The sequence below is a fragment of the Periplaneta americana genome, chromosome 7 (genome assembly GCF_040183065.1).
Source record: "Periplaneta americana isolate PAMFEO1 chromosome 7, P.americana_PAMFEO1_priV1, whole genome shotgun sequence".
Classification (NCBI taxonomy): Eukaryota; Metazoa; Arthropoda; class Insecta; order Blattodea; family Blattidae; genus Periplaneta; species Periplaneta americana.
Window position 1 is genome coordinate 116,831,852 of NC_091123.1, and position 25,699 is coordinate 116,857,550.

Consider the following 25,699-nt stretch of genomic DNA (forward strand, 5'->3'; position numbering starts at 1 on the left):
GTGGAGTGTGGCATTGTATGGGCAGAAACATGGACATTACGACGAAATGAAAAGAAACGAATAGAAGCATTTGAAATGTGGATTTGGAGAAGAATGGAGCGTGTGAAGTGAACAGACAGAATAAGAAATGAGGTTGTGTTGGGAAGAGTGGGTGAAGAAAGAATGATGCTGAAACTTATCAGAAAGAGAAAAAGGAATTGGTTGGGTCACTGGCTGAGAAGAAACTGCCTACTGAAGGATGCACTGGAAGGAATGGTGAATGGGAGAAGGGTTCGGAGCAGGAGAAAATATCAGATCATAGACGACATTGAGATATGTGAATCATAATATGCAGAGACTAAGAGAAGGCAGAAAAACGAAAGATTTCAGAATGCTGGGTTTGCAGTGAAAGACCTGTCCATGGACAGAACACTTATGAATAATAATAATAATAATAATAATAATAATAATAATAATAATAATAATAATAGGTAATAATAATAGACTAATAATAATAATAATAATAGGTAATAATAATAATAGACTAATAATAATAATGATAATAGATAATAATAATAGACTAATTATAATAATAATAATAATAATAATAATAATAATAGGTAATAATAATAATAGACTAATAATAATAATAATAATAATAATAATAATAATATAAATGCAATATGATTGGCATGCCTATTAAAGCCGGTTTCATTATTTGAATGGCATAGAAAATTATAAATATTGTAATAAAACATTTACCATAAAATCATTTATTTTTCATTTCCAGGGGCAGGTATTTATGGAGATTAATTTTATCATTTGTGTTTTTTAATATTGGTGTTGACGGAGATTGTTGAAGATTGTTTTCTACTCTTGGCGGAGATTAATGGAAATTTTGGAAAATAAAGTTATTTTGAAATTGGAGTATTAACTCAGTATGAATATTACTTTCCAAATAATTAACATTAAACGTTCGTTGGATTCTGGTAAGGGTGCGGTATGGCCATTAGACAGTATTTGTTGGATTGAGACTGTATTTAACCAGATTCATTAAAAATGAAAAAAGAAAAAAAAATTGCAGCCCTCAAATTAACACTTTCGAATTATTAGTTAAATGTTGAATTCTCCATCTTTTGGGTTCACTAATGTAATCAGAACACCTGGAATACCATGTAATGTAGTCTACTTAAAAATATAACAAATTCAAGTGAAAAAAATCCGAAAATAGACTCAAAATATGAAATTCGCTATAAAACGACGCAATAATAATAATTCGCGAATGTTCATATTTCGCTATTATAACTCTATTTCGTGATTTGTCGCGATTGTTTTATCCGCATATGATTAATCAGAATCACTTAATTCGTAAAGATTAGTAAAAACCTATTGTATATCTATTATGTCGTGATTTTCGCGAGCTCCATAAATACCGGGCCCTGTTCATTTCCATTCAAAGATTGCACTCTTTGAGGCATTTTGCTTTATAGTAGTATTAGGATTAGTAACCAGTTTTAACATCCACATATTGAGATCCACGTGATAACGTAGTGCCTATGGTGAAACGCAATCACGGCGGCACAGGGCCGACTGAAGGCAAGAAATGCCAGTTTCCTGTTGCTTATAGTAGAGAAATATGTCGGTTTACATATAAGTTAGCGCAGAACTGCTAGTAAGAATAAAAATAGTCCTATGTGCAACATATTTGGCCGTCGCTTCCCTTGGAGGAAACGAGCTGCAGATGTACTCCCAGACTACGCTAGGGCGTTGATTCAAATTATATTTGAGCAGATGTGGGGTTGGGGACAACAGGCCACAGAAAATTGGCCACAGAGGCAACTCGCTACATAACTGAAATTCATATCAAAGACAATTAGCCACACATTAAAATTCAAGGCAGTACTCAAATTTGCAACAATTTATAATATATTTCTATGGCAACACAAGAGAAATCCAGAAGCTGTAAACTAATTCGGAACTATGGCGGAAGAAATTTGCTTCACAAAATCAGAAAGAGGCTCTGACAAATTAATATATCTTGGCTACATGTAGGCCTACACGAGACTTAGAGAAAATAAGAATGGAGTTGTTTGGCGCTGTGACATGCGTGGCGGGTGTAATGCAACAGTCACTTTATCAGAAGGTGCAAGCAGTGTCGTCAAAGAACTGTCTGAACACAAGAATCATTCTGCAGACTGGGGAAGGATTAAGACAAAGGAATGTGTAGAGAACATGAAGGCAAGGGCGGGGACTTCCCGAGAACCAACGTCTGTCATTATTCAAAATGAGTTACAGCGTATTGCAAGCGAAGCCAATGTGAATCTACCGAAGAAACCATCTATTAAAAAACTATGCGCCGTGCAAGGACGCTGCTCCTACCATCTGAACAAAGGAATTTTGACGAACTGAACGTTATAGCCGACAGATACACTTATACCGTACAAGGAGAAAGGTGGTTGTTGTATTTTGAACCGGAGGACAACGTGCAAGTTATCATATTTGCCACTAATTCACACTTAAATAAATTGTTATGGTTCCATTTTTGGATAATGGACGGTGTGGCAAATTGTCTATCTGTGGCAAATTGTCTATTTGTGGCAAATTGTCTATCTTGGCGAATTGTCCCTATTACCAATTTTCTGTGGCCAATTGTTCGGAACCGAACTACGTGGCAGAGTTTTCTCAAGGTTTTTCCTAATCATGCGGAGATTATCAAGTACATAACTTCATCGCGAATCCTACGATTTATCTACAATAATCTGACTACAGGTCCGATTTATGTAGAGAAAATCAAAACTCCAGTGGAATTTACTTGACTATTACACAATTAGAAAGAAGTATATACAGATTAGAAGAAATAAAGTACTCTAATACAATAAAATATTCATTGACTTAAGAAGATCCTAAACTGTCTTGAAAATATTATTGTACCATCTCGTCATTACAAATATTCTGCTACATGGCGGTAGTGTGTTATGATCAGTGTTCTCTTGTTACCAGTTGTGCCAACTGTACATTATTCATTGAACTCTATGGACTATTACTAGTCAGATTCACTTTCATTTTTATTAAAACAGTTGTATTCCACTTTAATTATCAATATATATTAAATAATCTCTGATACGTGACTATCGATAATCTCATACAGCAGAAGCAATAACATAACCTAAATAATGTAAACAAGATAAATAATAGAAAAGATTTAATTAAGGGTGATGAATTAGACATGAATAATTTTAAAAGGTACGGTTATTGGAAGTACAATGTTGACAAACAAAGAAACAAATTATGCAAATTTAGTTTTTCAGGGAAAAATTGTTCCGGGGTCGTATATTATCATTCAAATCTGCTTTACAGGAAGCTTTACCGAAAAACTAGATTTGCATAATATATACGTTACTCTAGGCACATTAATAGAAAACCGCAATTCCAAGTCGCACAGAGTTTGTGTGCACTCGATGTGGGTCTCTGGCGTCTCGTCAGCCCATGCGAGTTGTGTGGATATAAAGGAAAAATGGAGATGATGTCGGTTGGAGTTCCTGGGTAGCTCAGTTGGTAGAGCGCTGTTATTGTCAACGAGAGGTCCCGGGATCGAGACCCAGCCCCGGAACAACTCTTCCCTTGAAATTATTCAAACAAACAAATGATAGGGAGGTGATAAAAGCCAACGAATGCTACGAAGGTGATAAAAACAAACATGCTAGGGAGGTGATAAAGAATGTAGGGTAAGCAGCCATGATTGGTTGAAACACGTCGTTCCGTACCGTTGTATTGGCCAGAAGTAGTATGACGTAGTAAGGTGTAATAGTCTCCACAAATACCACCTAACACCAACTCCATCAACGTTAAATAACTATGCAGTTGATACAGCGTCATTAAATAATCGATTAAAAAGGCATACCTTCAGTTAGAATTGTATTTACAAACACTACAATAACTATAATATACTCGTAGAGATATTCGAGCATTGTTTGAATAAGATTGGAAAGATACAATGTACAGTAAATTGTTCACTAAAAATGCCTCGCGATTTACCTCTTCGACGGGTAACCACCAACTGAACTAGAATATTTACTAGTTCCATCTACATTTCGTGTCTCCTGCCTGAAGTATCCTCTACTTAGCAATCAATAGCCTTACCAATCAAATTAATTTCTTTATGTAATTAGGTTGCGTGATGAAATGCAGTCTTCGTGCTACTGGGAGTCACATTATCCTGCAATTTAGTAAATGAACGTTATTTACTATATTATATAGTCTCTTTTGTACTTTCTATGCAATTAATATAACCATTGTTCTTATTTTCGTGGCGTAAAAGCTTTCCGGATCGAAATCATGCCGCAGTCCTTTTATATGAACAAAACCTTTTAACGCGCTTACAAAAAAAATATTATGAAGATGAATATACAGTATTTATAGTTGCGACAATTTTTTCATCATATGCCTTTTGCGAATGTTACTATACGAATCATTGCGCATATATCGTCTGCTTACAAGCAAAACACATTGTCAAAAATATTACCTCTGAGAAAAGGGTGTTTTGTAAGATCTTAACAAAACTGAATCTTGAAAATATTATTTTTAGTAAGATGTTTTATTTTATGTGTATTTAATTTTCCAATTCTAAGTTTATACACATACATTATGTATATTAATATTTTTGACTTAATACATTTTGCTTGTAAACCGACGATATTTACTTTATCGTAGTCAGGAATACATAAGGGAACGTAATTCCACAACATAAAATGATTAGAAAAATATATATAATCACTATTGTAAGAAAGATTTATTACATTAAATTCATTCGTGTGTACCTATACTTATACATCAATGTACAGTAAGGTCGGGTGCATACACAATCAGACGCGACGCGACGCAACATTTTGTCCGTTGGTACTTGTCTCATATTTATTTTTTATCATGTGATGCACACAGAATCAGACTTGACATGACTGTCGCGAGCAGACACTGAGAGACACATTGAATGACTGCTTGAAATTGGTCGCGAGCAGACTGTCCGATAGCTGAAGCGTACTGCGCATGCGTGAGTAGAGATGTCCTCGATTACAAGCTTTCACTATCTACAGATACTGTTGTTGTATAGTGCGCATTATTCAGAATGGAGATCGATGCGGATAAATAAGTTATTTTAGTACAAGGAAAACCTGTTCTGTACAACCCCACTTTGAAACAATATCATTATCAATAGTGTGGTTTTTAAAATGTGGGAGGAATTTGCAAATGGGATGAAAACACCAGATGTGTAATAAGTTAATAACTAATAATAATTTATAGTAGGTCTACTTCTATGCTTTGTATTGTACGTTCGCTCGGAGAAAAAACAGGGGAAGAGGTGCAATAAGTGTGTACAGTAAGCTACCGAAGCAGTGGTTGTTACAGAACTCGACACGCGACTAAGGAAGCAGTGTTGCAATATCTACTAGAGTGCGTCACTTAAACTTTCGACCTACGATCTCTCTTTATTTTCACTAACAACATTTGTCATTTTTGTTAGCTTCTTATTATTATTATTATTATTATTATTATTATTATTATTATTATTATTATTATTATTCACATTACTATTATTAACCCGCCAGTGGACGGGTCATGAAAAGTTACGTAACTACACGGGTTGGGTCTTCCAGACCTATTTTCTAAATATGAAAGAAAGTACATTTATTTGAGTCATACAAGTAATAATAGTTTTATTCTTTTGTACAGTTAACATAATGAATTTGTGAATTTCAGAATAGTGAAACCTATAACAATTGAATCATATAGGCTAACATATTTTTTTACCAATACAGCAATTCGCAATTTGTGCTTTTTCTTGCACTGCTCTTAAAATGATATCCAATGTCGCGGATATGTGGTTGTTGTAACATTAATAAATGTTGCGTCGTATTAGCCATATCACTCCCGAAATCATCAAATTTATTGAATTTCGTAACTGTTTGTAATGCAATCTGAGTTTTGTTTTCAGGACTGTTATACTCGGTTATATTAATAGAAATTATTTTCTTTACTAATGATCTTGAAACAGTTTTAGCAATTCGTGTATCACATTTTGTCTTCTTTTTCACTGAAAAATTGGTATACATTTTTTTTATAATATGTGCAGCTTGTCTCTCTAATGAATGATCTCTTCCAACAGGAGAAGTACGAACATTACAATAAATTGTCGTCATCACTATGTTGTGCACTCTCTTTCAACAGACTCCCATGGGCGCTACATATTCCACTAATTTTAATGTACAGTAATAAAACTAAACAGATCATGCAAACTACGTACACTCCAAGTCGTTACAGAACTGGCAACTATGTGGTGTTTATCTCTGCGCGGAACGCAGGAAACAGCAGTAAGTTGTCTGGCCTTCTGCATTCAGCCCCCATCCCCTGGTTTTTCTCCGAGGGAACATACAATACTATCACTCATTATTGGTTCAATCTTAGTTCATAATCAAAAGTAACGATATTCATTCTACTGAAAAATTTTTAACGTTTCTCGTCATTTCTCAGTTCTTGCATGAGCCAATTTAGTCCACGGATCTATCCACACTCTACGTTCCTGCCCGTCTTCGAAAAGAGTGACAATACACCACAAAAGCACACCGTCCTCATCCATTGAGACATTTTCTAGGTTATGGCAGTTTTTCAAACCCACAGAACCACAGATCAGCTGTCGCGAGCAGACGGTGTTAAGCTTTCTCGAGGTGTTGTGAGACATTATAAAGCAAAACGTCATGTCGCGCCGCGTCTGATTCTGTGTGCACAAGATCTAATATGTACCTGACAGTGCAATGAATAAGAAAAACAGACAATTATTCAAAATAAGGTCAATATTCTATGACGATTTGGCTTTTTTTGTCAGTACTTCATTTTGTAGACGATGCCATTATTTCAAATTGAAGGCAATAAATTCTTGTAATGCAAAATGGACCTCATCAAATTTTATTAATGTACCGTTGATGCAGCAAATTAACCATCGACCGGTATAAGCCGCAATTGATAGGGGGCAATATCTGGATTATAAACTATGTGATAAACCGTTACTGACATCTAGCACTTGAATATGGGCTTTCAACAAGTGTTTTAAACTCAGAATTCCATTTAACGCTGCATAAGCTTAAAAAACCACTAAACTGTATTTTTAAAACTCCAGATTTTTCTTAACATATCACTTCCAAATTCGAAATACAAACTATATATCTTGGGGCAATACATAAGTGCAACAACATTTTTCAAGTCTTCTCAGTCCTGCTCGAATGGTCAAAATTGCATTTAGCTTCGGATTTTCCATCCTGTTCCTGTGCTTTTTCACAACATTCTTCTGGCTAAATAGCCTCTCAACCTCTGCATTTGACAATGGAAGGATAAGGAAATAAAATGCCAGTTTAGCCAGCTCTTTGAAGGGATGGTCACCACATGTATCACTGAAAATCGCAACCTAAAATTTGGAATGAAGCATAATGACATTTAAAATTTTAAAAATCTAATATTTCTAATCCTTTGGAAATTGAAATAACATTCACCTCTTCCTAGAAGCGTGTAGTGTTGTAAACATTTTTCCAATCGCCAAATCTAATTTTCCGCCACTGTATCTCAGCAACTGTTGCCGAGCAACACAAAAACACTCGCTACTCTTTTTGTGTTTATCTCTATCAGCATGGGTAATTAAATCTTAACATTTTGCATTCAGTATCACCTTACACCATTTACACCGAGCTTTCGAACTATCACCGGAAATTTCTTTCACCCAATCTTTCAACATTGTTATTTCCACACATCTCTAAATTTTTATACGTATGGAGTTTTACGCGGTATCGTTAAATAAAATATTTCTTCAAAATTGAATGAAGTAGATCAAGAATATACTGGACACTTCGGAAATAATCAAATCACAGTCGGTTCGAAATCTGATTTCACACTGCTCAATCAGCTCATGGAGTTGTGCCTGCCAACATTGAGTTTGATTTTAAGTATGTCTGTGTTACATGAACTTAGTGCGGAATTAAAAATTAAATAGTAATTCAGTTCACTATATATTCTTTATGATTAAATACATAAATTCATTTACAAAAACAATGCATACATTAGATTAAGAGTTTAACGAATGCGACATACCTTATTTGTACAACAACAATGGATGAGGCAGGAATGGACGTGGTTGCACCAAATCGAATTAACATAAAACGTTGATATTTTACACTCGCACAATGAGAAAGTGTGATAATACCAAACTAAACTCTGATTTATGACTAACTAACATTGTTGTCCGCAAGTAAAATTATAACATCTTTACAGAAAAGAAAAAACTTAAAAATATCGTCTCCCTCTGCCAGAATTATCAAAAAACGCCATGTAAATAACTAGCCGCTGACGGTAAAATTCTGTAACTGACCATAGTCCTGAAAACAACAGATTTAGCTACAAAACCGCTGACTTGGCAACACTGTTCATCAAGGCAATCGATGGATGAATCGTTGCAATGATTGTGAAGATTTTCTATTTATTTTTCCACACTAATTCAAATATACTGAATCACATGTATATCTGCTACTATTTTATCACTTTCGGATAGTAATATAAACCTCTTCTACCAAATATATTATCTTCGGTCGTTGTAATAAAATATAAAATTGTCTTGATTCTGAAGTTCTTCAGCGTTGATTTCCAGAATGTTTTGAAAAATGTTTACATAAAAGTTTTTCTTCTTAATGTCTTGGGTGGTACAATATTTTCCCAACTCTAATGCTGCAATTCATCCCATACTATCACCCTCACCGACACATTTGAACATTTCGCGGAGATTTCTCAGTAGAAGCTATTCATTCGGTTTTTGCTATACAAAATAATAAAGTATGCATATGACTCAATAATATTACAGTTCTTTTTTTTTTTTTTTTTTCAGAAAATGAAACTCTCTTCTAAAATTGTAAATACTTTAATAACTAACTTTCTGTTAATATCTACATTTAAAGGTTTGATTTTTGTATCAGATACAGGATTTCTTTCAAAAAATTTCCATGAATGTTGTTTCCTCATTATCCTCAGACTATTTCAGCACTTAACCGTTTATGCAGACATTTCATTGTTTCAGCTAATTTTATCTTTATTTAGGATTCCTCGAAACTTCCTTCACAATTCATATTTCGTTCCTAACTGTAAATATTTTTGGAGTCCTTTCTGAACATATTGTTTTATTTATTTATTTATTTTTTACTTTGGCATTTACGATTGGGACGGGATAATTCCTATGCATTTAAAATCAAGTGGGCTTTTTGTGCAACCGTCATAAAATGAGTTGCGTGTCAATTTTACTGCTCGTATAACCCGCCCAATCATCCGTCGCACTATGCATTACATTCCATCCAAACAAATCCGAATTATATAGGCCTACCTCTGGCAGTCATATGCTGTACCTCTTACATCCATCTGTGTCACAAAGCCAAAACCACAGACAGAATTTTATGTCTTGATGCTGAGCCCCGGTGTTTCTCTGCAGAGCTCTGAGTATAGAACCCATCACCATTGCCATCTATCATGTTTGGACAAACCACGAGGGACATCCATTAGGAGGACGGTCGATCCGACGTACGGGAAGCACGAGGAGATGCATTGTCGAAACAGAGATGAAAATGTGTAGTTTATTAGCTGAATGAAGGGAAACTGTCACAGAATTTGGCTTTAACTATGGCAATACAACTCCGCTATATCTTGGGTCCACGCTCGTCTTAAGCCAGTGTTTTGTTAACGGAACTACCAAGGCAATATATGTAACATTAAGAAATTGGATAAAGGTAGCAATAATGAATTGTGCTGACGATGAAGTCAACGGTGATTGCATTCAGTATACGAGTAATTACAGATAAATGTACTAACAAAACAATTAAAATATTCTTAATATTTTATCGTAATATAGGTAATGAAGCTGTGCTGCGAGTGCGTGCTGAAAAGTAATGCCTCCTAATTTTTTATGTGAAAAGTTTTATAGTTATTTGAGTTTAGACGATCCTTTGTGACGGAACTGCACTGATGACCTCTTGTTTTCGGGATGGAAGTGGTGTACCAGTTTTCGTCACCTGTGACAATGTTCTTTAAGAATCTATCGCCTTCCCGTTCGTAGCGCAGAAGCAATTGTTGGCAAATGTCCAATCTCTTCTGTTTCATGAGAGGAAGGAATATTTAAGGCATCCATCGTGCGCAGATTTTCCGGAATCCCAGTTCTGCATACGCTCCCTTGATATGCCACACTTGATTGACAGGTGTTCCTGCGTTATGCGACGATTCGCTGTAATGAGTAGGCTACACTGACACGATTCCGATGCGTCCTTTGTAACACAAGTTGAGAGTTGCACCAGGTTCATTACGAGCACAAGCAGTCCAACGTCGCACAGTACTGATGTCAACACATTGATCTCGATAAACAGCCTTCAATCTCCGATGAATGTCTATCGGAAGCACATTTTCTGTTGTTAAAAACTCGATCACAGAACGCTGCTTCAGACGCACCGACATAGTGCTGGTACACGCCGCCATGTTTCAGGCTATAACTCAAAACTCTCTACTGGCAGAGATACGAAATTTGTGACACTGAAAACAGAAAGTTCACTAAAAACAATGTACTACAATATTTTTAACTATATTCATAGCGACAAAAAAGTAGAAGGTATTACTTTTCAGCATATCCTCCTAGAAAGAATGGGTGAAGAAAGAGTAGTGCTGAAACTGATAAAGAAATTGGCTGTATCACTGGCTGAGAAGAAACTCTACTGAAGGATGCACAGAAAGGAATGTTAAACGGAAGAAAAGTTTGGAGCAGGAGAAGATATCGGACGGTAGATAATTGTAAGATATACGTAAATCCACCGCTGTGGTCTTATGGTAGCGTGTTCGCTCCCGGATCCAGCAGTCCGGGGTTCGATTCCCCGATTGGGACGGCTTGCCTGAGTGAGGTTTTTTCGGGGATTTTCCCTCACTCCTATGGATGAATATCGGGTAACTTTATCAGGCGTATGGGACACCACTCATTCTCGCCACTTCCTTTCCCACCTCATCATCCTTTCCTTATTATTCCGGTTGTTTTCCTTGGTTGTCAAATCGAGCCTGCGGCGGCCCTTCGAGGCTCCTGAAACTCTCGGCCGGCCTCCATGGATATTCCAAAGCGTGGTAGTTGGTGACCCAGCAGCGGAACTCACTCCCCCCCTCCCGACGGGAGGGGTGGCCTACGCCTCAGACCGTTGAGGAGACGGGAGGGGTGGCGTACACCTCAGACCGTTTGAGGGAGGGAATGTGGGGGGGTTGTTGAGGTGGAATGGTACACGGACTTGAAGGGATGGCGGGACTGGTTGTTATGGTGTTAGCGGTTAGGTCGGTTCGGCGTGGGTGCGGTCGGTGGGCTTGCAACTCATCCCAGGGGCGCACAATAGACCTCAGGTATCGGTGCACAGGGATGTTCCCCTGCCGGCCTCACAGAGACATTCAGAAAAGATATAGGCCTAGAAGTATGCGGAAGATAAGGAAAATTGGAGAGCAGTGAAAGACCTACCTTTAGGCAGAAAACTGAATGAAAGCGTACCGTAGGTCTAATTATCTACGATGACAGCAAACGCGTAATGACGGTGAAGATTTTGATCATGTCTTAACATGTGTTCCCGAAAGAATTTTATAACACAACCTCAATCGGTTTATTACGAAGTTCTCTCTTCCGTATATCAATTTGACATAAAGTTTAAAGCAATTTTCTGAGCCAATTCTGTACACCAAGTTATTTAGTGCTTCACGATTGTACTGTTGGACTATAGAATTCTGCAGTAATACAGAGATCGTGATGAGTAAACCATGAAGCGTGACGTTGTTATATACCGACATCTATATCAAAATGACGATAATTTCCTTCAACAATGGGCAAGAAAATATTTTTGTCAAGATAATAAACATGGTATATATGTACGTATATCTTGTAGAGTGTGTTATTTTACATTATCTAATCGACAGTGATGCACACAATAAAGACATGTGTAACGCTGCATAATTTACAGTTTAACATGAAGCATGGATACTTTTTATGCGAATATGAATTCCTGTTGTCCTAACTGCATGCTCAGGCTTTTTTTTAAGAATCTCGTCATTTCTATGTTGAATAAAAAGTTTGAAAATACAGAAATCTGGATTTAAGATTCTGAAATAAGTTTTCAAATAATCAAATTATGTTATTCAGAATTGAGATCCCCTTTCAACTCCGCCACAAAAAGAAATATACTTGAATCTTTAATCCACAGTACAATAAAGTTTAATATCACAATACTGCTTTCAGTTGTTTCATTGAATTATCTATTTCTTTTGTACATTATTACATATTACTACAATGGTCTGAAGTACTTAGATATTTCCGTGCAGAAATTCTGCGTCATCATATGATAAAAGATGAGTGGAATGGAGAAAAATTCTCTCCGGCACCGGGATTTGAACCCGGGTTTTCAACTCTACGTGCTGAAGCTCTATCCACTAAGCCACACCGGATTCCCATCCCGATGTCGGATTTAATCTTCACAGTTTAAGTTTCAGCTCTTGAGTTCCCTCTAGTGGCCTACCCTCATGCACTGCGTCATAGATGTATGACAGTGGCATAATGTCCACACATGTGCAGAGGTGCACTCGTTATGAGTGACTAAGCGCCGTCTTAAATCACTAAGAGGTGGAACTTAAACTGAGATGATTCAATCCGACATCGGAATGGGAATCCGGTGTGATTTAGTGGATAGAGCGTCAGCACGTAGAGCTGATAACCCGGGTTCAAATCCCGATGCCGAAGAGAATATTTCTCCATTCCACTCATCTTTCATCATATTTCTTTTGTGTTTCACTTGGTTGTTAATTTGCTTCTGCTTAATCGAATTTTGGACCTACTGAATAACATGAAATTGTATTGCTCTGAGATAGCTATAGTCGTGAATAAAATATTACTTAAGGGGTCATGTACAGCTTACAGCAGTAAACTTTTGGAAATATGCAACATTTTTTTCCTCCATTAATGCGTCTTGTACAATAATGAAAATAGGTTTGTATAAAACACTGTCCTTCTGCTATATGAAAAAAATATTTTTACGATTTAGAAAAAATTATTTACATTTTTTTTTTTTCAAAATTTATAATGGTGACGGTTCACTGTGCAGTGATGAAGCGTTTCCCTCATAACTCATACACTTGTTCACTTTTTCATATTCTCTCCTTTTTATTTTACTGCTGAAACTCATGTTTACAATATCATGCTCTTTAAACTACATTCCTTAATAAATAATACTTTTTTTTTTTTACTTTGTGTTAGAAGCAAATTCTGATATTTGACCATTTTTGTAATGAATTTATTTTTATCAAACAATCTATCAAAGGTAGAGAAATGATCTTGTATCACATTGTAGATATGACATGCATAAATACACACAAAACATTTCGTCACAGAATGTTGGATAGTTTTTGAGTTATGTGGGAAACGCTTCGTCTCTGCACAGTGAACTGAATTTTGAAAAAAAAAAAAAATAATAATAATAATAATAATAATAATAATAATAATAATAATAATATATTTTGTTTTAAATTGTACAAATATTTTTTTCGTATAGCAGAAGGACAGTGCTTTACACATACTAATTTTCATTATTGTACAAGATACAGTGGTGGAGGAAAAAAATGTTGCATATTTCCAAAAGTTTACTGCTGTAAGTTGTACCTAACAGCTTAATCGAATTTTGGACCTCCTGAATAACATGAAATTGTATTGCTCTGCGATAGCTATATTTGTGAATAAAATACTACTTAAACACTGAAGGAAAATTCTGAAAGTTCTGTATCGTCGAAGGTGTGAAGATGAATTGATTTTTCATTGATCAGAGTGGCTCACAGGTAGCTTACAAAGGTCAAAGTTAATTACAATTGAACCACATAACTGAGTATAGAACTCTAATTAGCACAGTAGATTGTGCGATTGATTGCGTGTTCGATACTTTTCGTAAAACACTTTGTTTATTCCAGTACGGCTTTCTGTTGTTTTCAGCCTGCTGTTAGCACTGCTCATTCAGTCCATATCTACAACAATCATAACTTTTTTTCCTTAAATAATTTTTTTTCGTTCTTTCATGATTATCATTATCATAATTTTTCCATCGTCTGAATATTGTTCCTATTCTGAATATTGTTCCTATTCTAATTTTAATCATCATTGTAATCATTCCTATTTTAGTCATCTTTATCATTGTAATTATTACCATTTTATGTATTATCATAATCATCATCATTGCAATTATCCCTATTGTAATTATCATCGCTGTAATCATTATCATTACAATTATTCTCATTGTAATAATTTCTATTTTAATCAACGTAATCATAATCATTATTATTATAATGATTCCTATTTCAATCAATGTAGTTATAATTATTATCATTGTAAATATTCTCATTTTATTTATCATCGGTCCCGCGCCGTGGCGTCGTCGTCTAAGGCATCCTGCCTAGGACTCATGTTACAAAATGCGCGCTGGTTCGAGTCCTCGTGGGGAAAGAAATTTTCTCATGAAATTTCGACCAGTGTATGGGACCAGTGCCCACCCAGCATCGTGATGCACTTGGGGAGCTACGATAGGCAGGGAAATACGGTTGCGAAAGCCAGCTATAACGGCTGGGGGGGATCGTCGTGCTAACCACACGATACTTCTGTTCTGGTTGGATGGCTGTCCACCTCTGCTTCGACATGTGGACGTGAGGCCAGCAGCCGGGTGGTCGGTCAGGGCCCTTCAAGGGCTGTGGCGCCAAGGATTATTATTATTATTATTATTTATAATCGTCATAATCATTATCATTGTGATTATTCTCATTTTATTTATCTTCATAATCATTATCATTGTAATTATTCTAAATTATATGTCATCGTCATAATCATTCCTATTGTAATCATCGTCGTCATAATCATTATCATTGTTAGCCAAATAAAGCCTCACAACTTATACAGTACATTACATATGAAATTCATAGACGCACCTTACAATAAGTAATGAAACTGTCGACGGCTGGAAATATAACACGACACATTTTGTACGCTTTCTTAGTGATTTGCGTGTCATAAATGAAGATTCGTTGTTCTAATGTACATTGCATTTCCACGAAGAAAACTTAACTCCACTGAATGGAAGTCAGCTGTATAATAATGTTATATTTTTGACGTGCCTTCAGCCTGTGTTATCTGTGCATACTACGCAATATAAAACCTTCCGACGCTCAGTCCAGGGGAGATGTTCACACTATGACTATTGTCGTGTTAGATGTATAACAGTTGAAGGTCGATTGCATTTACCTGAGCGAAACCGTTTCTTGACGAACGCTCTGTTCAACGGACACACATACTCTTAAGCAGAATTCAAACCTTAACTCGTCATTTTCACATAAAATCAAAGCTAATGTGATGTGTCGACACATTAATATAACAATAATGCAATCATCTTGTCAGTTGTTTCATACAGGCTACATTTAGTAGGAGTACGTATGAACTGGAAGCATAATATTTTAGGGGAGAAGAAACTCCAGCAACGCAATATTTCTAGCGTTAAGTACAAAATTTAATCTAATAGAGGCATCAAAACATGTTCATTGATCTTAATTGACTAAACTGTCCGATAAAGTGATGCATAACTATTGTTAATGAAAGCATACGGTTGTAAATACAGACTGACTGACAGCAATTAAAAGTTGTTTCCTGTCACATCATTATTGAGTAAACAACGAGCAATGCTCTGTTCACGAAGAAGGGAAGGGACTGTGGATACAATAGTGACCTAAGTGGTCTGTTAATCATATCACTTATAGACCTAGCATCAGCTTAGTTAATTACGGGCTTGTCAACAAAGGAACGGGTGTTCGATATCAAAGAGAGACCATGAAGAGGATAGTTACTTCTTCCTTAGAAAGTATCATTCATTGTCTTGCTTTTAAAATTCCCATGCTTGATAGGTTATTTAACGACGCTGTATCATCTGCGAAATTGTCTAGTGTAGGTGAGATTGGTAACCATAGCAACATAATTAACTTCAATATAGTGGAGAGATATTTATACAATCAGTGGAATAACTGAGATTTCTTTTAAAGGAAGAAAATACATAAAACTCTATTGGTTGCAAACTTTTCTTGATGTATAGACTATGTACACACGACCAAACGATCTCAAATGGAAAAAAAAAGGCAAACGATATGCAATATTTAAACTAGTATAGAAATTATCAATGAATTGTCCTGCATTCCGAAATTTCCTATGTAAGCAACAAATCATGATAATGAATTTGATTTAGTCTGTAATATTAACAAGGGTATGAAGATTCGAATAGATATCTAAGTCACCGGCGTAGCTCAGTCGGCTAAGGCCTGTCGGCCTGTCAATCCGGAGTTACACTCGGGCGCGGGTTCGATTTCCGCTTGGTCTGATTACTTGGTTGGTTTTTTCCGAGGTTTCCCCAACCATAAGGCGAATGTCAGATAAGCTATGGCGAATCCTCTGTCTTATCTCGCCAAATACAATCTCGCTATCGCCAATTCAATCGGCGCTAAATAAGTCCGCAATACATCGTCGTTAAATAATGAAGTAAAAGAATAGATCTCTAAGTTTAATTATCGTTAACTGACTTGTCAGCACGAGAAAAGAACAGTTTTGCATGTTGATAAGGCATTGATCGACTATCTAGTCCGGATATCCTGAGCAATATTTTCTCCACACATATGATTACAAGCAGATTAAGATTACGACCTTTAGCTGTATCAATAAATGATCGAATATCGACGCTGAAAGAAACAGTAGGTATTGTAACAATAGAGTAGAAGTTCGTTTAAACATAGACTGAAATTGTGGGATTATTCTTTTTATTTTTTAGCAGTTACACTAAATCATAGTGATCATTTAATGGAATTTACATACCATATTCATCACAAGAGATGAAATTCTTGAAGGACGTTGTATGTCTAATATTAGGTTTATTTAAGACAGGACATAATCTTCAGAGGTTCGATAGTGTTGTAATTTCTGAAATATTAGATATTATAATGTATTTATAAATATTTAACTGTATACATAATCTTCGAGAAATTTGCGAGTATCATAAATTTCCAATACTTTGATATCTCATAATACTTCAAAATGTATGACAGTGTCAGAATATCCTAAATTCATGAATAATGTAATGTTCGACATGCATGTCAGTCTTGTATTATTAGTAATGTATGGAAGTATCATTTTTAATATCCGAAATGTGAAACAGTGTTGTGATATCCAAAATGTTTTATATGTTAATAAAATAAAACTAATTTATGAACAAAACTGAAAAGGGAACTTTAATGAGCTAATTTTTAAATATTATCTTCATTTCTACACGTAGTTCGGTTTTCGCAGCAGATAGAGAAATAAAAATAAATTATCTGGACATGCTAATTATGTGGTTGAGAAATTAAAGCATGAAAGAACGATTATCGAAAACTAAGTAATTTCGACGATAACTAGTACAGTACAGTGCTGGCGCAACTTATTGACTGTACAACTCTTCCCCGTGACTGGGTAGTGATTCACGGAAGATCGCTTCATCTACCCTATCCAAGTTCGCGCCGTTATTTGTTAAGGGTAGAGGATGGTATAATTTGAATTTATCCCCAATTTATGCACTTTTTGTATGTAGAAATATCATTGGAAATTCGAGATTAGTTTTTGTGGAAAAAAAATTAATATCAGGATACAGTAATTCACTACAGTGGATATATACCGGTCATTTCTGCGGATACATGATCTTTTTGATATTTTACTCCTAAAAGCACATTCTTTAAAATATCTGTAGCATAATTTTACTGTTGGCTTTCAAAATTTTAAGGTAAATGATTAAATTTTAAGAATTAATTTGAGAGATAATTTATTAAAATATGAAGGGATATTTTCAAATCCTACAAAATAACAAATTTATATTCCAAAGAAAAGCTTCACAAGAGGCTAAAGAATTTGTTTTTCAAATATCATGCATACACCTTTTATTTTTTTTTTAATAAATAAATTTTTGTATGACAATAAGGCAAAATATTAAGTTACAGCAAATTGCAATCGAAGTTTAGCGTCATTTAAAATACCCTGTTCACCAGAGCTTTAAAAATAGCGTAACAGCAGTTAACAAAATCTATAATGCGCATAAAGTTTTTATGCAATATATTTACACAAAGCATATCCAGACGTTTGAGATGGACAGGGCATGTTGTACGTATGGACGAATCCAGAAATGCATATAGAGCGTTAGTTGGGAGGCCGGAGGGAAAAAGATCTTTTGGGAGGCCGAGACGTAGATGGGAAGATAATATTAAAATGGATTTGAGGGAGGTGGGATATGATGATTAGGGACGGCACTTTGTCCCAGTTCGCCACGAGGTTCACTGGTACTGGTGTATAGAGTACCTGTGTTTACTAAGAAGCAGTCCAGTGACAGCACGCGATTGTTTGCTGGTATAGATCGGCGGAACGAAAATGCAACGTTTCTACAGGTTACCACTGCCATATAATATGTATGCGCGTAACACATGCCTTGATTAATTACATCTTTACAATATTACTTATACATATCTACAACAACGACGATTTAGCCAAGTTACACACAAATATTTTCAATCGAATTGCGTACATTATTCTGATACAAACTGTAGTCCGTTACAATATATATCAATGTGCATTTTTAAGTGTGAAAAAGTGAAATTCCTTCTGTTTTCACTAAAAATATGCTTGTACTGCGAGAAAGTTCGCTCAACATCGCATGATGTTATACATAGGTGCATATCAAAAAGATTAACAATAGTTGTACCGTTTACTTTTTCTAGCATTTGCGATGTCAACAAAAATTTCTTTCCTGGTTCATTGGAGGACATCACTCCTACAACAACGTGAGCTACTTATCGTCCCACAGCATCCGATGTCTCATCTATAGATACAAATATTTTGTTACTACCTATAGCTGTTCGAATGAGTTCAGAGTTTTTTCGTATGCAGACGATAAATAGGTTGTACGCATTGATGTTATACTAGGCAGTTTTCTAGACGTGTATTTTTCCATAAACCGCTGAAAATGTGGATTACTGAGCTCGTGTATTGGACTATTCGCCGATATCATCATCTCGCACAAATCATTATAAAACTCAGAGTTTGTAAACCGTGCAGACGAGAGCAATAACGGCAAACGTTCACTATGCTTTTTCATTTCACAATGCTTTTGCAAATCTTTACGAACGTTTACCTTTAGTTCTATGTTGCACACTTTACAATACTGGGTGTTCAGTTCAAAATATGTCTTGGCTCGCTGTATGCCGTCATGTGGCTAGTTGATGAGCCTAGAGAATTCAATCTTCCTACACTTCCGCAGCTCAGGTGTATAACCTAAGAGGCAGAGAAGATGGCTAGCAAGTACGGCGTTCATTCTGAAGAGTACGTACCGATACGTACGATAACGCCGGTAGTGGCAGGAATGTGAACTGTTTGGAAATACGTACTGTCGGGATATGGGGAGAGGGTTAAGACGATTACTTACGTATTTGTTGACATTAACTTCGACGGTCAACATGGATACGGAGCATTTGATTTGTGTTGTGGAATGTTACCGTACGCAACCGATGATAACAAATACCCTGCGTACGACTTGCCGGCGCAAAACACAGTTCGAAAGAGGTTATAGTAGCACACAGACCGTACAGACCGCCATCTGTTGCTACGACGTTCAAGTTATACCATACACGTTCTCAAGTTCAGATTGAAGAACGCCTTAAATAATAGGCAACTTCTCTAACACATCAGCTGAAACTCGCTTCAAATCGGTGACCCAACAACAGTGACGTCATGACACACTTTGAAATGAACACCCAGTATATGTTGTCGCCCTCCACACTAAAATACTCACTTCCAAACGCAGTTGCAATTGAATTCAGTTTAGAGCTCTTGTCTGACTACACTGTATTATGTTACACTACTGCATACAGAGTCACGATCACAACTACCTTGACATTAAGTGACAACAGCACCAGTAGTACTGTAGGAACTGTAGGTAAGCCGCTGCAATGAAAAACAAGCAGGCAGCGGCAGAGAGCAGCATAGGTTCGAAACCTAAACAAATCAAACGTACGTACGTTCGTTCTCTGGTGGAGCAAACACAGGTTGCCCTTTCCTGTCACAGTGCAGTACCTTCGAACCCATGGCCTCCGTGACGTCAATATAGGCGAGCATCAACGAACCTAAAATCCGTCCACGCTGGGACAAAGTGTCGTCCCTGATGATGATAGAGATTGGATTAATCTTGCTCAGGATAGGGACCAATGGCGAGCTTATGTGAGGACGGCAATGAACCTCCGGGTTCCTTAAAAGCCAGTAAGTAAGTAAGTAAGTAAGTAAGTAAGTAAGTAAGTAAGTAAGTAAGTAAGTAAGTAAGTATATCAAAGACTATTTTAAAGCAAGAAAAAGTTAATTAACTGCTTTTTTCCATTTCTTGTAATGGAAAAATGAAATTATAAAAAATTGCGAAATTTAGTCTACATATTTTCTTAATTCGCAATTTACCATTGCCTTCTCTCTCTCCTTTTGGCCGAAAACATACTAGGAATGTATTAAGGGGAAGGGATGGTTTTAATATGGCTGTAAACCGATGATTTATTTTCTTTTTCTTTAAAATATAGATACAATAATTTTAAGCGCATTTATGCCAATATCAGTTGCTGTGTCACTATTTTTAAAACTCTGATGCACAAGGTTCATATGTATATGCTCACCGGTATGTAATTTCTATTTTATATTGTTACTTCATATCCCAAAATAACTGGTTTCTCACGTACGATGCAACTCGAGGTCCCCGGCGTTGCTCGCAAAGCAGGAAGGCAGCACTCACCGACCGCGCCGCTGGCGGTCTCTCCTGTTTCTCGTAAAAAATTTAGTCCAGCAGGCGCCTTAGCTGTAAACAGTGCGTATGTCTCAGCCTCGTTCAGTTTCGTTTGCTGTGTGTTTGAGTATACGTTTGTTTATTCTTATTGTTTGTAGTTTCGTTCACTATATTATACACTAGGGTACAACAAATGTTTATTGTGTTAGACTATGCAAAAACAGAGTCGTATGTGGAATGTCAGCTTGCTTTTATGCAGAAATTTTCCGACGTACATGTTCCCAATAAATCGACGATATGCAGATTATTAGAAAAAAAATTTGAAGAGACTGAATCCCTGTTAAACATAAAGAAAGCTAAAAAAAAAAACAAGCGTTCTAACCGAGGAAAAATTAGGCGAGATAGGAGCGGCCTTAGAAAGAGGTCTGAGAAAATTGTTTTCTCGTTTAACATTTCAGTGATTGTGATGTCAACAATTTCGGGAACCGAAATTTGTTAAGTATTTAATAACGTGTTCAAAAGGTGTCAGGCTTCTCTAGCAGCAGAAGGACGTCATTTTGAGCATCTACTATAAATAAAGGTAAGTTTACTTCTTAGTTCATACACTACTTGGGGGAGACAAGCCGGGCTGTGACGCGGGAACTGTGCTAGATTGTAGACGTGCTGTGGGAGATGTGGAAGGCAGTTGTGTCGTACGTGACAAACCCCACATTATTATTATTCATATTTATTTTCTGTATTTATTAAAATAATATTTATGAGGCATTTTAATTTTTCTTTTCTTTTATTTACGTAAACAGTGATGCACAGTGGAGCCAACACAAAAATTATCATCGTAAACAATCCACGCAGTATTATTCACATTGGTTTAGAGTGAATTATTATTAAAGTATGTACAGGTATTCAAGACTAACTTAGAAACGTGTTAAACAAATAAGTTATCATTGCACCAAAAACGAACGATCCCTGAGAAAAAATATTCACACTTTAATTATTTGGATACAATAGCAGTTAAGAAACGTGAGAAACAAATATTATTATTGCACCAAAAATATGCTGTCAGTACCAAAATGATCGTATTTTAATTATTTAAGTACAATTGCAATGAAGAAATACGTTTGACAAATTACCCTTGCATCGCAAACGGATGCTCTTTGGAACAAACGAATGTATTTGAATAATTTTATTAAGTACTTCATAATTTGATAGTATTTTATGAGGTTTTATAACTAAAATAACTATTGATAATTTGAAGTATGTTAGCGGGAAATAAGGAATGACCATTTTTAGAGATTTTATGGTATATAGCGCATTCTGTATATGGCAGCTGGGACTTCAGAACTGTCCAATCACAAAAAAAAATTAAGAGTGAAAACGTCAGTGTCAGGCAGACATTTTCAATCGGTGTGCCGCGAATGATCCGCTAATGTGCAGCGAGAAAATTAAAATGGTGAAGATTATTGTAGCGAAGTTGAAAAAATTCAAATGAAAAGAATAGTAAAAAAATAAGACCACAAGAGTCAATATTTAGCGAACGTGGCACTAGTAAAAATTCAATAAACACGGTGTAGATGTGCGAACGGCAGAGAAGAGAATAACTGACATTGAGCTATGGTTTCCAGACCAGTAAAGTTAGAATATCGTACCAACCTAAAAAAAGATATATTTTACTTGTCTTTATGGAGAAAGATGTTGTAAATTAAATATTTCGGTAAAATATATAATAATATCGTATTTTTTCATATTTCCTAAATAACAAATTAAGAACATATACGTAATACCATAAATATCACACTAATATTGCATTGCACTAATTTTCTGTCATTAAATTTAACATTTATATCCTAAATTTTAATAAAGTGTATTATATTTGTGAATAATGTGGATTTTGTTTCGTTGCTTCTCAACATCTTTTTCCCCGTGCGCCCTTTCACCATTCGTCATACTGTCATTCCCCCTTATGTTGACTCTAAAATAATTAATATAAAATTGAAAATATTTCATTTTATATACGGTATTAATGTATATACATTTATCTCATTTATTTGTATTTTATAATCCTCATTCCCTCATAAAACCCTAAACCTCCCCCCCCCTCGATTGAGAACCACTGGCTTAGATTATGAATGTTAAAATGTTATGTTTTATTTAACGACGCTCGCAACTGCAGAGGTTATATCAGCGTCGCCGGATGTGCCGGAATTTTGTCCCGCAGGAGTTCTTTTACATGCCAGTAAATCTACTGACATGAGGCTGTCGCATATAAGCACACTTAAATGCCATCGGCCTGGCCAGGAATCGAACCCGCAACCTTGGGCATAGAAGGCCAGCGCTAGACCAACTCGCCAACCAGGTCGACTAGATTATGAATGTGCAGCGGGATTTTAAATTACACTTTTAGTGTGTCACATGTTGGAAAAGGTTGAAAAACGCTGGTATAAAGTAATGTTGAACATTCAGTTAAAAAGTATGAATGCTCGGGTATTAAAACTCGTTTTTCTTGATAATGATGTTCTTGTAACATTTCCTGTTTTCTCCCGATACCCTTACATTATTTTTATTTATAACAGTAGGTTTTGATTGTCCTAGTACAGGGACATCATTTTATTTTTACTAATATTTCTAATATTAACCTGCCCATTCCTTTGGATTAACGGTTGAGATTCGGAAACACCGTTTGCTACCCCTTTTCTCGACTGAGTTCGATGATACTGGCGTAAAAAAAAAATCACTTTACTAGGTATAGGGGGGAAGAAAAATAGTTACTCCATTTACGAAAAATAGGAAATATCGCGATTTTGAGTTTGATAATTTTCATTAGGTTTTTCTTTAATAAAAATACAGTACTGTATTAAATTTGAGTGTTTTTACTCACGAACTGAGCGTCCATTCGGACGTATTCATTATGCAGTGTACATTATACTATCTACAGCACATTAGCGTACAATATAGAGAATGAAGTTAAATTGAAAAGTAATCATAATATGGATATTTAAAATCAATTTTGAAAATGGTGGCCGTTAATTTCGATACAGGCTTCAGTTCTTTTGTGCACATTATCGCACTATAGGCTATTGTATATAATTCCAATTACCAGTTTAGTACTTGGTACTAGTAACTCATGTTGAAATAATTCTGTACCTACTCTATATAAAAGAGTACCTTACGTACTGTAAATTTAATCTTCATTTCTGCCCGATCAGAAAAGATAAAATTACTCAAACATGCTATCTACTGTCCGTCCAAGTGGTTTTGTCGCAGGGTCGTTGAAAGGAGGGAAATCACGTGACAATTAATTAACGGGGCCTTTTTATTTAAGTTATTTTAAACAGTTGTATAATATTACGTATACGTCCAATTCCTAACAGAAATTAATGTTTTCAGAAAAGAGCTAAGACATCCCAGCCACTAGCTTTTACAGACGGACGAGCAGAAGCGGGATGCGACATAGACAAACGGACGACAGTACCTGTGGTATAATATGGTTCAATATTGAAAGCGAACATATTTCTGGAACGTACTGTACTCACTAACTCAGTACAGTTTGTGTTTACTATGTCCGTAAGGCGACTTTAACTGCATACTCTTGGTTCTGTGTGGAGAACGGTTGGAAGTTTACTAGTAGAGGGGGTGGGAGTGAAGTACTGTACATTCAAAAACTCAGGTAAAATAAAAATTGAAGTGAAAATAAATGATGTCCCTGTTTATAAAGATTCGCTTAAGATGTAGCTTTGCTAATTATCTGGTATGGAGTGTTGTGTACTAAACGGAACTATTACCATAGTTTTAGTGTAAAACTGATACAACTACGTTCCCTAGCAAGTTGGAGGGAAGCTCCACCTACTGTATGTTTCAATATTATTCTATGTAAGCACAGTAAGCGTATTTATGAAGTTTAGAAGAAAGTATAAAATACTCACCTGTTGTACGCCCGCCGTGTTCCATAAGAATGTAACAGAATCGTGTAGAAACGAAAGCGCAGTCTATGTCGAGGGCTCTACGCGCTTCTGGGCGTGTGGCCGCGACTGACATTGACCATCGCACGGCAGAAGTTCTTGTACAGGAGAGCAGGCGCACGCGCCCACCGTCCAAAATTACGTTGCGCTCATGCCGCGTCGTAAACGTGTCGAATCGTCTGTAACAAGAAGACTACGTGACTTACCTTAATTTGTAGTAAATCAGGTACACACTTTTGCCATTCAGTTTTCTATCTGAAATCGGAAATTCAGCGTAATACTACGTGGCAGTCAAGATGATTGTGCGTATCCGGCCACATCAATGAATGTCCACTGTAGCTGTAGATAAATGAATTTATTGGTTTAGATTTTTGTCCGTCGTACTGATCCTAAGTGTATAACAAATTCTATTTATTGCACGACTTGCATAACCTTTTTTTTTTTTTTTTTTACTTTCTCGTCCTTGTCTTTATTTCCTCCTCATTTCCTCGTCAGTTCTCGCCCATTCATTTCTATACGGCACAGGGCTATATTATGCATTATGTTACAGTTCATTACGTTCTCCCGCTTGTTGGTTTTCTGTGCGTGTCAAAATTATATTTAAATTATTTTGTATAACCTAGTATAATTTAATATACTCGTAATTCAGTATTGCCTTACCTCACAATCTAATTTAATTTAAATAAAGAATAGCGTAAACTTCTATGATACTAAGCTATTCCCCTTAAGAGATTGATAGGGAAATCTGCAGTATGCAGAATATAAAAGTCAATGTGGCTATGTTTATATGTATGTATGTATATATATATATATATATATATATATATATGTATGTAT

The 25,699-nt window shown here is 35.9% G+C and overlaps 1 protein-coding gene across 1 annotated transcript in view; it reads right to left on the reverse strand.

The window, feature by feature from the left end:
- The window catches only part of LOC138703380 (probable glutamate receptor), a 107,979-nt gene extending 82,974 nt beyond the window's left edge, over window positions 1-25,005 (reverse strand). Inside the window, exon 1 of the mRNA XM_069831206.1 lies at window positions 24,827-25,005. The gene's annotated coding sequence lies outside the window, so the exon portion shown is untranslated. The remainder of the gene's footprint in view (window positions 1-24,826) is intronic.
- Between the last annotated feature and the right edge of the window lie 694 nt (window positions 25,006-25,699).